Source organism: Engystomops pustulosus, chromosome 4, assembly GCF_040894005.1.
Source record: "Engystomops pustulosus chromosome 4, aEngPut4.maternal, whole genome shotgun sequence".
Classification (NCBI taxonomy): domain Eukaryota; kingdom Metazoa; phylum Chordata; class Amphibia; order Anura; family Leptodactylidae; genus Engystomops; species Engystomops pustulosus.
The window spans coordinates 124579496-124591585 of record NC_092414.1 but is presented as its reverse complement, the minus strand read 5'-3'; positions in this window follow the sequence as shown (position 1 = coordinate 124591585).

Here is a 12090-nt window from a genome sequence, read left to right as displayed (position 1 = left end):
ATAAAGTGACCCAAGTCAGAATCCAAAAAATGGGGCTGAGCCTTAAGCTGTAAAATGGCTGCGTCCTTAAGGGGTTAACTACAGTATACATTATGATCTAGCAGAATGTGGTACGTTGTAACAATCAATAAACAATGGAAGGATTCAGGAACTTTCCAAAAAAGCTAGAAGCTTATCTATAGAAAAATAATATTCCAAAGATTCCACCATGTCCCCAAGCTTTATAATATGTTGGCAGCATATTGTAGAGAAATATTATTTTGTAAAGAAAAATCACCTTTATTATTTCTATCCATGAATTTGTGCAGACCTTTGAAATGGACTCATATGCTTGTCTGATCCCACAGACTGCTCACATTGCCCGGATGGGCATCCTTGCATCATACAGCCCATGATGATATAAATAAATAAGTACAACAATACTCAATTTCATCCGTCACAAAACTGAGCTTAAAATTTTTGATTTTATGATTTACAAGTAGGTGGAGTTATCACTAAGATGGCCGCCACTAGAAACTACAAGTCCCATGATCCTTTAGTTCTCAGTAACTCCTCCTGCCTCTTATGCTCTGCTCCCTGTGATGATGTAACAGGTTTTCTTTCTCCGTTACCATAGTAATGATGTGTAACTGCCATCAGCTCAACACTGGCCGTACTGGATGCATTGCAACCAACCGACTACAGCCAAACGTAGTGGTGATCACATGACCTGCCCAGGCAGGTGCAGAACATGTGATGTGGACATGTGACCAGCGGCCATCTTCTGTTCTGTGTCTGATTCACAACGGACAGCGCGGGGGAAATTAACGGACTGATTAAAGGGCCAGTAGCATTTTAATTCTTCTGCTAAGGGGAGCACAATTTTAAATAACAACTAATTACACACTAGCTTATATTTTGAGTACCCATTTTTATATGAATTAAGCTTATTCCTGGAATACCCCTTTAAAGCAAAAGTAGGCCTCCATAATTTAGAACAGCCAATAGAAACTTGAGCTGGCCATGTCATCAAGTACTGGGAATAATGCAAATATGTTTTCCAAGGTGTTAAATGGAAAACAGTGCCTCCTTTAGCTACCATGAAAGGCAGCCCCGTTAACACCAAGTATGACCTACAAGAAGTCTAAAAGCATGGTGTGGGATTAAGCCAAACCAGTATATCCATTCCAGAAGGAACAGACTCCCAACTGCAGACAGCACTTTTTCGACCTGGTTGGGTCTCCTCAGTACAGCGTAGGGAACTGAGTTGGCTGTGTGAGAGCCTATGGACTAGGGTCAGACAGTAGGTTTTCTCCTTAAGGAGAGATTGCCAATTAAGGCCACCTTAAAGGCCTGTGGAGACTGAAAGCCATAGATGCTCCACTAGGGAATTGTGGGAAAAATGCAAATATGTTTTCCAAGGTGTTATATGGAAAACAATGCCTCCTAGACAGCACTGTTTCGACCTGGTTGGGTCTCCTCAGTACCAGTACCACATGCCTTTATGGTGGCCTTAATTGACGATCTCTCCTTAAAGAGAACACCTACTGTCTGACCCTTGTCACCAAATAATCAGGGAAATAGATCTCTAAGAGAAGTTCCTGAAATACAATGGTCACTCTGGTTGAGCTCCACAGATCCTCTATGCAGATGAGGAAAACTCCCAGAAGGTCAACCATCATTAACCAGTTCGCGACCGCCCGCCGTGTATTTGCGGCGGTCGGGTCGCGCTACATGGAGAGGGCTCATGGGCTGAGCCCTCTCCATAGCCGGTAAGTTTTTGCTGCATATTGCTAGCACCGATCGCGGGTGTTTTCACAGCGATGGCTGCCGGCAGCCTCAAAAAAAAGATAGAGGAGCATGGGCGCCGCCATCTTACCTGGGATCGCCGCTCCATGTGACGTCATCGGGGGGTGGCAATCCAACTCCATGGTAGCCTCGGGTCTTCAGAAGACCCGAGGCTATTTCGTTTTAACCCCTTCATTACAATGTGCTGATAGCACATTGTAATGAATGAGGAGAAAAATCCCCATATACTGCCATACTGTAGTATGGCAGTATATGATAGGATCGATCAGACAACCTAGGGTTAAAGTACCCTAGGGAGTCTGAAAAATAGTAAAAATAAAAAAAGTTAAAAAAAAAATTATAATAAAGAAACCTAAAATTTCAAATCACCCCCCTTTCCCTAGAACTGACATAAATATAAATAAACAGTAAAAATCATAAACACATCAGGTATCGACGCGTCCGAAAATGCCCGATCTATCAAAATATGATAACGGTTTTTCAATGCGTTTAACCCCGTAACGGAAAATAGCGCCTATAAAATCTATAATCTATAAATCTATAAAAAGTGATCAAAAGGTCGTACAGTCCTAAAAATATTATTGAAAATATTATCAAATTTCGCAAAAAATGACACCACCCACAGCTCCGTACACCAAAGTATAAAAAAGTTATAAGCGCCAGAAGTTGGCAAAATAAAAAAAATTATTTTAGTACAGGAGAATTTAATTTTTGTAAATGTATGAAAACATTATAAAACCTATACAAATTTGGTATCCCCTTAATCGTACCAACCCAAAGAATAAAGTAGACATGTCAATTGGGGCGCTCAGTGAAAGACGTAATATCCAAGCCCACAAGAAAATGGCGCAAATGCATTTTTTCACCATTTTCACTGCATTTGGAATTTTTTTTCCCGCTTCCGAGTACATGGCATGGAATATTTAATACCATCACTATGAAGTGCAATTTGTTACGCAAAAAACAGCTCTTTACGGGTAAAAATAAAAAAGTTATAGATTTTTGAAGGTGGGGATTGAAAAATGGACATGAAAAAACAAGAAAGGGCCGGTCCTTAACCCGTTAAGCACCCCATCAATCTTGGTTATTTTATGGTAGAGTGGGCAGAAAAAAATCCTGCACTTAGTAAAATACACATAAAAGTCCATCTGAAGTTTTCTAAAAATCACATAAAGGACTCTCAGACTGTGAGAAACAAGATCACCTGGTCTGATTAAACCAAAATTTATCTTTTTGACTTTAAAAATGTTGTTCATCCCTTCAATGAAGCATGGTGGTGAAAACACTATGCTGTAGAGTGGTTATTCAGAGGCTGGAACAGGGAAACTGGACAAGTTTGAGGGAACGTTGAATGAAGCAAATTACAAATACACTTTTAATGAAAACCTGATCCAAAGTGTTGTGGACCTTGGACTGGGCCAAAGGTTCAATTTGCAGCAAGATAGTGACCCTAAGCTCACAGTTATAAAAACACAGAAGTGTTTATAGGACAACTCTGTAAATGTCCCTTTAGTGATGCAGATCAAGCCCTAACTTCACAATCAAATTCAGAGAGACCCCCCTCCATGCTGACACAGTTGATGGCAATAATAATAATAATTCCTTTTTTTATAAAGCGCACACAGATTATGCAGTGCTACACAGATAAGAGATGAATAGCCAAAAAGAATATGAAAATGTCAACAAATTAAGGTGTACAGACTGTGTGCATCATAGAAGAACAATGGAGACTATAATCACTGCCCAAGGTGCTTGAGAAAGGGCCTGAATATTTATGTCAATTCATATTTTATGTTTTTTAAAATAAAAACATATATATACTGTATATATGCATTTAAGTGTTTGGAGGGTTAATGAATCACATGTAGATGAAATGGCAGGGAAGTTTCCTCTGTTTTGCATGAATATGTCTTGATGAAACACTGCCTTGCTTGACAAAGGAATCTGATCAAAAACGCGTGCAATTTTAAAGTGCTAAATTTTATTTATCACCTTTGTGTTTTGTATTTTTTAGATGTGTTAATCATTAAAGCATGATGTTTTAAGGAAGCTGGATCTCTCTTTTGACCTGCAATCTAACTTTTATGTGCTTCTACGCCAGTTTTCTGCAGGCAGTAAAATTGCAATTCTTACAGCGACAACGCTACCTTGTGGGTGTGGAGGGGGCATAGAGGGGCACGGGACATTCTAGCATTCGTTTGCAGGTTTTTGCACAAAACAATGCCAGGTCGGTCCTGGTGTAATTTTTGCTTGGCGGTCGCCTGATGAGTTCAAGGGGCCTAATTGTAGTAATAGGCAGGGTGCCAGCATATGATATATCTCCCTTAATCTGCTTGTCTGGGTTTGTGTCCGGTACTCTGTGTCCTCCACACTCTATGTACTTAATAATATGGAAATTTAATAGTGAGTGATGACAATGTCTGTAAAGCACTGCAGATTATGGAACTAAATAATATGTGAACCAAAATCTCACTGTTTAACCTCTTCCAAACCCCTGACGTAACTCTATGTCATAGGATGCACCTTGACGTAGAGTTACTTCATGGTGACAGCCAGGCTCAGAAGCTGAGCCTGGGAGATCACCATGGGATCTTGGCAGTATGTGATAGCTGGGTTCCCACTGTAACAGCTGGGATTGCGACAATCGGGATCCCAGCTATGTAACACTATAGACGCTGCGGTCAGGGTGACGGAGGCGTCTAGGGATGCCAGCAGTAAATGCCTGTTAGATTGTGCTGAATTCATTAGTATTGCAGATCAATATTGCAAATGATCACTTGTTCATGTCCCACCCTAGGACAAAATAAAACACGCTGAATGCCGTAAAAAAAAGCAATATTATGTTAAAATGTTCACATTATTATGAAATGTGCACATCTGACCTTGTAAAAACAAGATAAAAAGTGATCAAAAAGTAACATTTACCCTGACATGATACCAAGAAAAAGTACAGCTTGTCCTGCAAATAAAAAACCCTAAAACAGGTCTGCATACAAAGCAAATTTAATACATGCAAATTTCTTACAAAATGAGTTCTATATTTTGCAAAATAAGTTAACCATAAAAAGCTATGTGAAAAGTTGATCTCCGCCGACAAAAAAATAATCCTCCACATGTCCAGAAAAAAATAAAAACATTTTATGGCCTGTAAAATGTGATAATGCAAATCTCATCTGAATGTCGCTCCTTCCCTTCTATGCCCGTGTGCCTGTACAGAAGTCACCACCACATATGGGGCATCCTTGTACTGGGGAGAAATTGGGTATCAACCTTTTTTTGTCACTTAATACATTGTGACAGTTTATTTTTTTGCCAAAATTAATGTATTGTCTAAAAAAAATTTCCATTTTGTAAATTACACCTCCACCTATAAAAGGGTTAACACACTTCTTAAAACCTCCCCAAAATTCTGAACCTGCTTACAATCTAGAAAAAAAAGCCATGCCAATATGAAGCAGACATTTGGGAAATGTTAGTTATAAAGTTACTTGGGTGCTATGACTATCTGCCTGAAAAGCAGAAAATTTAGAACTTTGAAAATGAATAATATTTAAATGTGTGGCAAATCTCTATTCTTTTCATAACTAAACACAAAAGATATCATCCAAATTTTTGTATTAATTTGAAGTACAATGTGTAATGAGAAAACAATCTCAAAATCCCCTGGATATGTTGAAGTGTTATAAAGGTATAACCTCATATTTTTAACATCATTCCGGTGAGTGCTGCATTTTCCTCTCTTTTTTTGCCTCATTTGTCTGCATATATTGGACGTGCACCCCGGACTGCTTTGATTTCCCTAAAGCCCAGTCTCCTGCCTTTGGTCTGCAGAAGGTGTTTGTTAATTTGGTGTGAGCAGTGCCGGCTATTGGACTTTCTTTTCTCCTCTCCCTCATGAATAACCTCATATAATGACACAGGGCAGATTTTAAAAATCAGGCTTGGTCCTTAAGCCCTAAAATGGCTTAGTCACGAAGCACCATGTCCATCACATGACCATGGGCAGATTTCTATGCACTGTAAATTAAGCATAGAAGCTTTCTATAGAAGGACAGCAACCAGAGATATTGAAAATCATGAGGAATTAATACAGAAAGTATACTAGAAAATTGTATAACTTTTCATAGTATCATAATATATACTATACAAGTCCATCAAGTCCAACGTTTAAGAATTAAACAAATGTTTTTCCCCCATAACCCGTGATATTCCTTATGTTGTATATCTGGACTTTTCAAAGGCATTTGACACTGTACCGCATAAAAGATTGGTACATAAAATGACACTTCTGGGACTAGGGGAAAATCTGTGTATTTGGGTAAGTAATTGGCTTAGTGATAGAAAAAAGATGGTCATCATTAATGGCACATTCCCAGATTAGGTTGATGTTACCAGTGCAGTGCTACCGGGGTCAGTATTGGGGCCACTTCTTTTTAATATTTTTATTAATGACCTTGTAGTGGGTTTACACAGTCAAGTTTCAATATTTGCAGATGATACTAAGCTGTGTAAAGTAATACATACTGAGGTAGATAGTTTTACTGAGGGATTTGTGGAAGCTTGAGGAGTTGGCAGAGAAATGGTTGATGAGGTTTAATGTAGATAAATGTAAAGTTATGCACTTGGACCATTGAAACAAAAAGTATAATTATGTTCTAAACAGTTCTAAAACTGGAGCTGAAAAGGACTAGGGGGTATTGGTGGATAGTAAACTTAATTGAAGTGACCAGTGCCAGGCGGCTGCTGCTAAAGCAAATAAAATTATGGGATGTATCACAAGGGGAATAGATTCTCATGATAAAGACATAATTTTGCTCTTATACAAATCCCTGGCAGACCACACATGGAATATTGTGTACAGTTTTGGGCACCAGTGTATAAAAAGGATATAGTAGAGCTGGAACGGGTGCAGAGGAGAGCAACCAGGATTATTAGGGGAATGTGGGGATCAGAATACAATGACAGATTACAAAATTTGGGATTATTCAGTTTAGAAAAAAGACGACTGAGGGGAGACCTCATTACAATGTACAAATACCTGAACGGACAGTACAAGGATCTATCATCAACATAGACAAAGGTTCTCTACTGTAAGAGCAGTGAGACTATGGAACTCTCTGCCGCAGGAGGTTGTTATGGCGGACTCTATGTATATGTTCAAGAGAGGCCTGGATGCCTTTCTGGAGAGAAAAAATATCACAGGTTATGGGGAAAAGGTTGGACGTGATGGACTAGCATCTTTTTCCGGCCTTATATACTATGATATTTTTGCTCTCCAGAAAGGCATCCAGGCCTCTCTTGAACGTGTACATAGAGTCCGCCATAACAACCTCCTGCGGCAGAGAGTTCCACAGTCTCACTGCTCTTACAGTAAAGAACCTTTGTCTATGTTGATGGTAGAATCGCCTCTCCTCTAGGCGTAGAGGATGCCCCCTTGTCCTGGTCACAGGCCTAGGTATAAAAAGATCTTTGGAGAGATCCTTGTACTGTCTGTTCAGGTATTTGTACATTGTAATGAGGTCTCCCCTCAGTCGTCTTTTTTCTAAACTGAATATTCCCATATTTTGCAATCTGTAAGTGTATTCTAGTCCCCCCATTCCCCTAATAATCTTGGTTGCTCTCCTCTGCACCCGTTCCAGCTCTACTATATCCTTTTTATACACTGGTGCCCAAAACTGTACACAATATTCCATGTGTGGTCTGACCAGTGATTTGTATAAGAGGAAAACTATGTCTTTATCCTCACACAAACAATACCAATTATTTGCTGATGGTGGACAACCCCAATATAATCATAGCGCCAGTAAAGAAATTCATATATGTAAAATAGTATAATAGATAATAATCAATTCATAATTAATTCATCCAATGTCTAAAAAAATTCCTTTTAGTTTGACATGTAATCAGCACGTGCATATGTTTAAGTGTCCTCCCATCTCCTACATAGATCCAATTCATGTATTCCACGGTATGTGGCCACCATTAGGGGCTACCGCGTAGGTCTATGCAGCGATGATAATGTGACATTAGTTAGTACACGTGCCGCACATAGCATAAGAGATTTTGTATCTGCTGAACTACCTATAATTTCATTCTAAATTCACAAAGGAGACCAAATAAACAGCATAATATTTTATTAATAGATTTCATTTCACAGTAAATGAACATTACATAAGATTCAGTAACAAATGACAACCTTATGTAGTCTATAAAAACAAGTCTAATTATTGTATCATTGTTTCCAAGCCCCAGAAGAATAAATTATAATCCCAATCTCCTGGGAAGCATATAAATAGTGCTCTGCTGTTCAGAAAGCTTATAGGATAAAAGTATTAAATGAGGACAGACAGAGAAAGAAGAGAAGAAAAGCAAGCTTATATATTTGCATAACTTATTTGCCTGTGGATAAAAAATAAAAAAAAGTTTTATCCTTTGCTAAAAGGCTTTCCAAATATGAACTCAAAAGGCACTGATACATAATAGCAATTTAAATATTGAGCTTAACAGCAAATAACAGGACAATTCTTCAAATGTTTCTTCATTGATGGGTAGTTATCTTCTTTTGGGAGAAATTAAGTTTCAGGGTAATAGAATCTCAGCGCAAATGTTGGCTGACAAAATATTTCCAAAAGGTCGCTTTCACACACTGCATATGAATTGCATATAGAGGGGAGGAGTTTCTCTCAATTGTATATATGTGTTTGGACCTTTAGGCTACATGCACACAACCATAATTGTGGCCGTGATCTGGCCACACCACAATAAAGGTCTATGGTACTGGGTCACAACCTCAACCTGGCACCCGTGCCTCAAAAGTCAAAAGATAGGACATGTCCTACCTTTTGCCGGATGGTGCACGCGGCCACTTGGCTTGGCTTTCTATGGAGAGGTGTAGATTACGCCATGTACAAGGCTTAAATCCTGCCAACCACAGTGGCCAACGGCTACACGATGTTGCAGGAAGATCTGAGATAATACAACATCACACAGAAATTGTCACATCTGTGTTGACTGTTTCCATCCTTTGGAGCCTAATCACAAATTGCAGTCATATGTATTCCTTTCTAGAAATTTTCATGAGGTTATAAAAAAACTGCTAAAATTTAGCAAAGCTAAAATTCAGTATTAAACATTTCATGGTTCATGAGTTTTTTTTCTTTACCACAAGATGGCGCCATTTCTTTAGGATTTTAATAGATCATGTATTGTTGATATCCCCAAACAGGGAAATTAAATGATATGAAACTATTTTCTTAGTTATATTCTACAACTTGATGGATTTAGCTTGCAGAGTTGTAGCTACACTGACAGACTTGTCAGCTATGAACAAGACTCAGATTAGTAATGGGATGTAAACAGTCAACACATGATCTGCAAAGTGACAATTTCTGTGTGATGTTATAATATCTCAGTTTTTCCTGCAACATTGTGTAGCCGTTGGTCACTGTGGTTGGCAGGGCTGCAGCCATATGCACTTATGCATAATCCTATGCGCGTTTCCTTGTGTTAATTCACAAAATACACAAAGAAGTAGATTCACCTAATACACAAGTAAAGGAAATATATTATGGAGAATCTACTTTCTGAAAGATTCCCCATCCCTGCAGCAGCTGCATCCTGTTTTTCACTCATTCTTTGATGCAGTTGTTGCAGAAATGAGGTTCAATCCCTAAATATGGTAATTAATTTCAGAGACTACTGGGTGAGTGGCAGCTCCAAGGTCAAAAGCTACTCTACGCCCCCAGTAGCCACTACAGACCCGCCTTTGCGTGCTCCAGCCAGTTCTCTTGGTGTATCTCTGGCAGCAATCGAGCACTGCACAAGCACAGCAGCTTCTCTTCATGCGCAGAGCTTCCCCGCAGGTGGCACATCCCTGGCAGTGTGGAAACTCTGCGCCTGAAGTGGAGCTACTGCACTTGCACAGAGCCCGATCATAACCGGAGGTGCCAGAAGAACGGTCCGGAGTGTGTAGAGGTGGGTCTGTGGTGGCTACTGAGAACATGGAGTAGCCTTCGCCCCTGGAGCGGTCTGAGGCTACTTCACGCCCCCAGTAGCATCTGAAATACATTTGCATATTTAAGTATTAAAACTTCAAATACGGGATAGAACGTCTGCAGAGACTGGGAATATACCACAGGGAATCTTTCCAAACGTAGATTTCCTTTAAAGGACATCTACCACCAAGATGAAAAACCGTATGCACTGTAACACCTCAGGCTCATTTGCATACATCATCCTGGTGGTAGATGCCCTTAAAGGGGTATTTCGGGAATATGAACGTCTCATACAAAAACCCATGATGCCATAAATAAATGAAAGTAACAAAACTTGAGACACAAAATGGAGACAAAATAGTTTGAATTTATGATTCACAAAATTTTAAGTAGGCAGATTTATTACCAAGATGGCTGCCACTGGAAACTAAGTCCCAAGATCCTTTAGTTCTCAGTAACTCCTCCTACACACTGCTCCTCCTGCACATGTGACCAGCGGCCATCTTCTGTCCTGTGTCCGCTCCACAACAGACCGCACGGAGGAAATTAACGGACTGATTAAAGGGCCAGTAGCATTTTAATTCTTCATTAGTCTATGTCAACAGCATTTTTCTGCTCAGGGGAATTATGCCGATTCCTGGAATACCGATTTATGTGTTGTGCATTCAACATGCTTTATTTGTTAAGCTTCAGACACTTTCTACTATTCATTAGATGGTTTCAAGATAAATTCTACCAGATTTGCTTTGCCATATATCTTAATTTGCAATATATTGGTGAGCTAGCCTACATGAAAAGTGTATAGCAAGATGTGTCAAATGTATCTTTGTGTGGAATGGAAGATTTGCAGTTTGTTTGTCACCTAATAAACAGAAACAAACTTCCCTATTAAAGGCTGTTCTCGAACCTTATCCTGCTTGACAGCCTGTGTGGGGTATTTACAATGAGCAGGTGATTTGGTTTTGCATCTAGGAAACATGCAATTTTCTGGAACAGGACAAGGAAAACATTGCCTCTTGGCTACCTTGTAAGGCAACCCCTAGTGGAGCATCAATGACTAAGTCTCCAAGTGCCAGCAGAGGTTGTCTTTCATGACAAAGTCTCCTTGAAGGAAAACTACCACTTGGATAGGCAGGATTTAAACCACACTACACTTGTTTTCTTATTGATCCGTGATATCTAGGCCAGATTAAAACACTATTGCCTTAATAAATGACTTAAAAATATACTAATTAGCCTTGGGTGCCTCTTTGGGTTGTTTGCATCTGGAAGCTGGATTTGATTCAAGATTTGCACTTGTGACTTTTTTTTTTTTTTTACCTTCAGTTGTGTGTATAAGCGTACTTTTACTCAAATGTGTGCACTTGTTCGGGCCACAAATATTCGATCAATGGACAGTTTGCGGCTTGCGCAACATCGGGGTGTGGGAGTTCCGATCACGTGACAATGACTGCCCAAGCCGCAAACGCCGATAAGTGTAGGAATTGCTCTAATTTGTAGCGGTGGTTCACACATACAGGTGGTACTGCCTGTACATGGGTCATGTACTAGTGGTTGAAAAAACGGATAGCACGCATCCTAAAAATGGTTGTGTAAAGGGGCCCCAATTCGGGAAGATTCTTGTTGTATACCTACAACAGATGGCTGCACAGTATCCCACTGTATAATCAAATGTTGAGGGTTTCTTCCTAATTACACAACTGTGAATTTATGGACAGTTTGCACACAAACTCGATGTTCACAAGATAAAGTCTTATGTTTATTGCAGTTTCTTTGCAACCCAAGATGTTACCTTGTTACATTGGTTTTTAAACAGCTTTGTCTACAGTTAATTGTTTTGGCCATTATATTATGTCTGACACTTCCTGAAAGTCAGACATAGGGATTGGTCTTATTTGATGTAGTACTGGAGGTATTGTTTTCCATTTTCTCACCCTTGCATATTACTTACCCAAAATTCTCTCTGGAGGATATATGGCATTTAAAACTTTAAAAGTGGCCTCCAAAGACAATCCATAGAATGAGATTGATTTCCTTTCTGACCCATGTCAAATATTTTTGTGTGAATGATTTACATAACTAGTATGTTTGTATATTAGATCTCATGTAGATGGCCATAATCAGGCCATATTTTATGTCTCCGCTTCTAACGATCTAGGAATCTATGACCTAGAATGCTGACAATAGAATCATTTTACCTGTGATCATAACAGGATTTTCAGCTTTTAAGACATAACATAACAGCTGTCTAGAAAAGCCCCATTTCAATAAAGATATCATGAAACATAAGCAAACAGGAGTTAAGGAT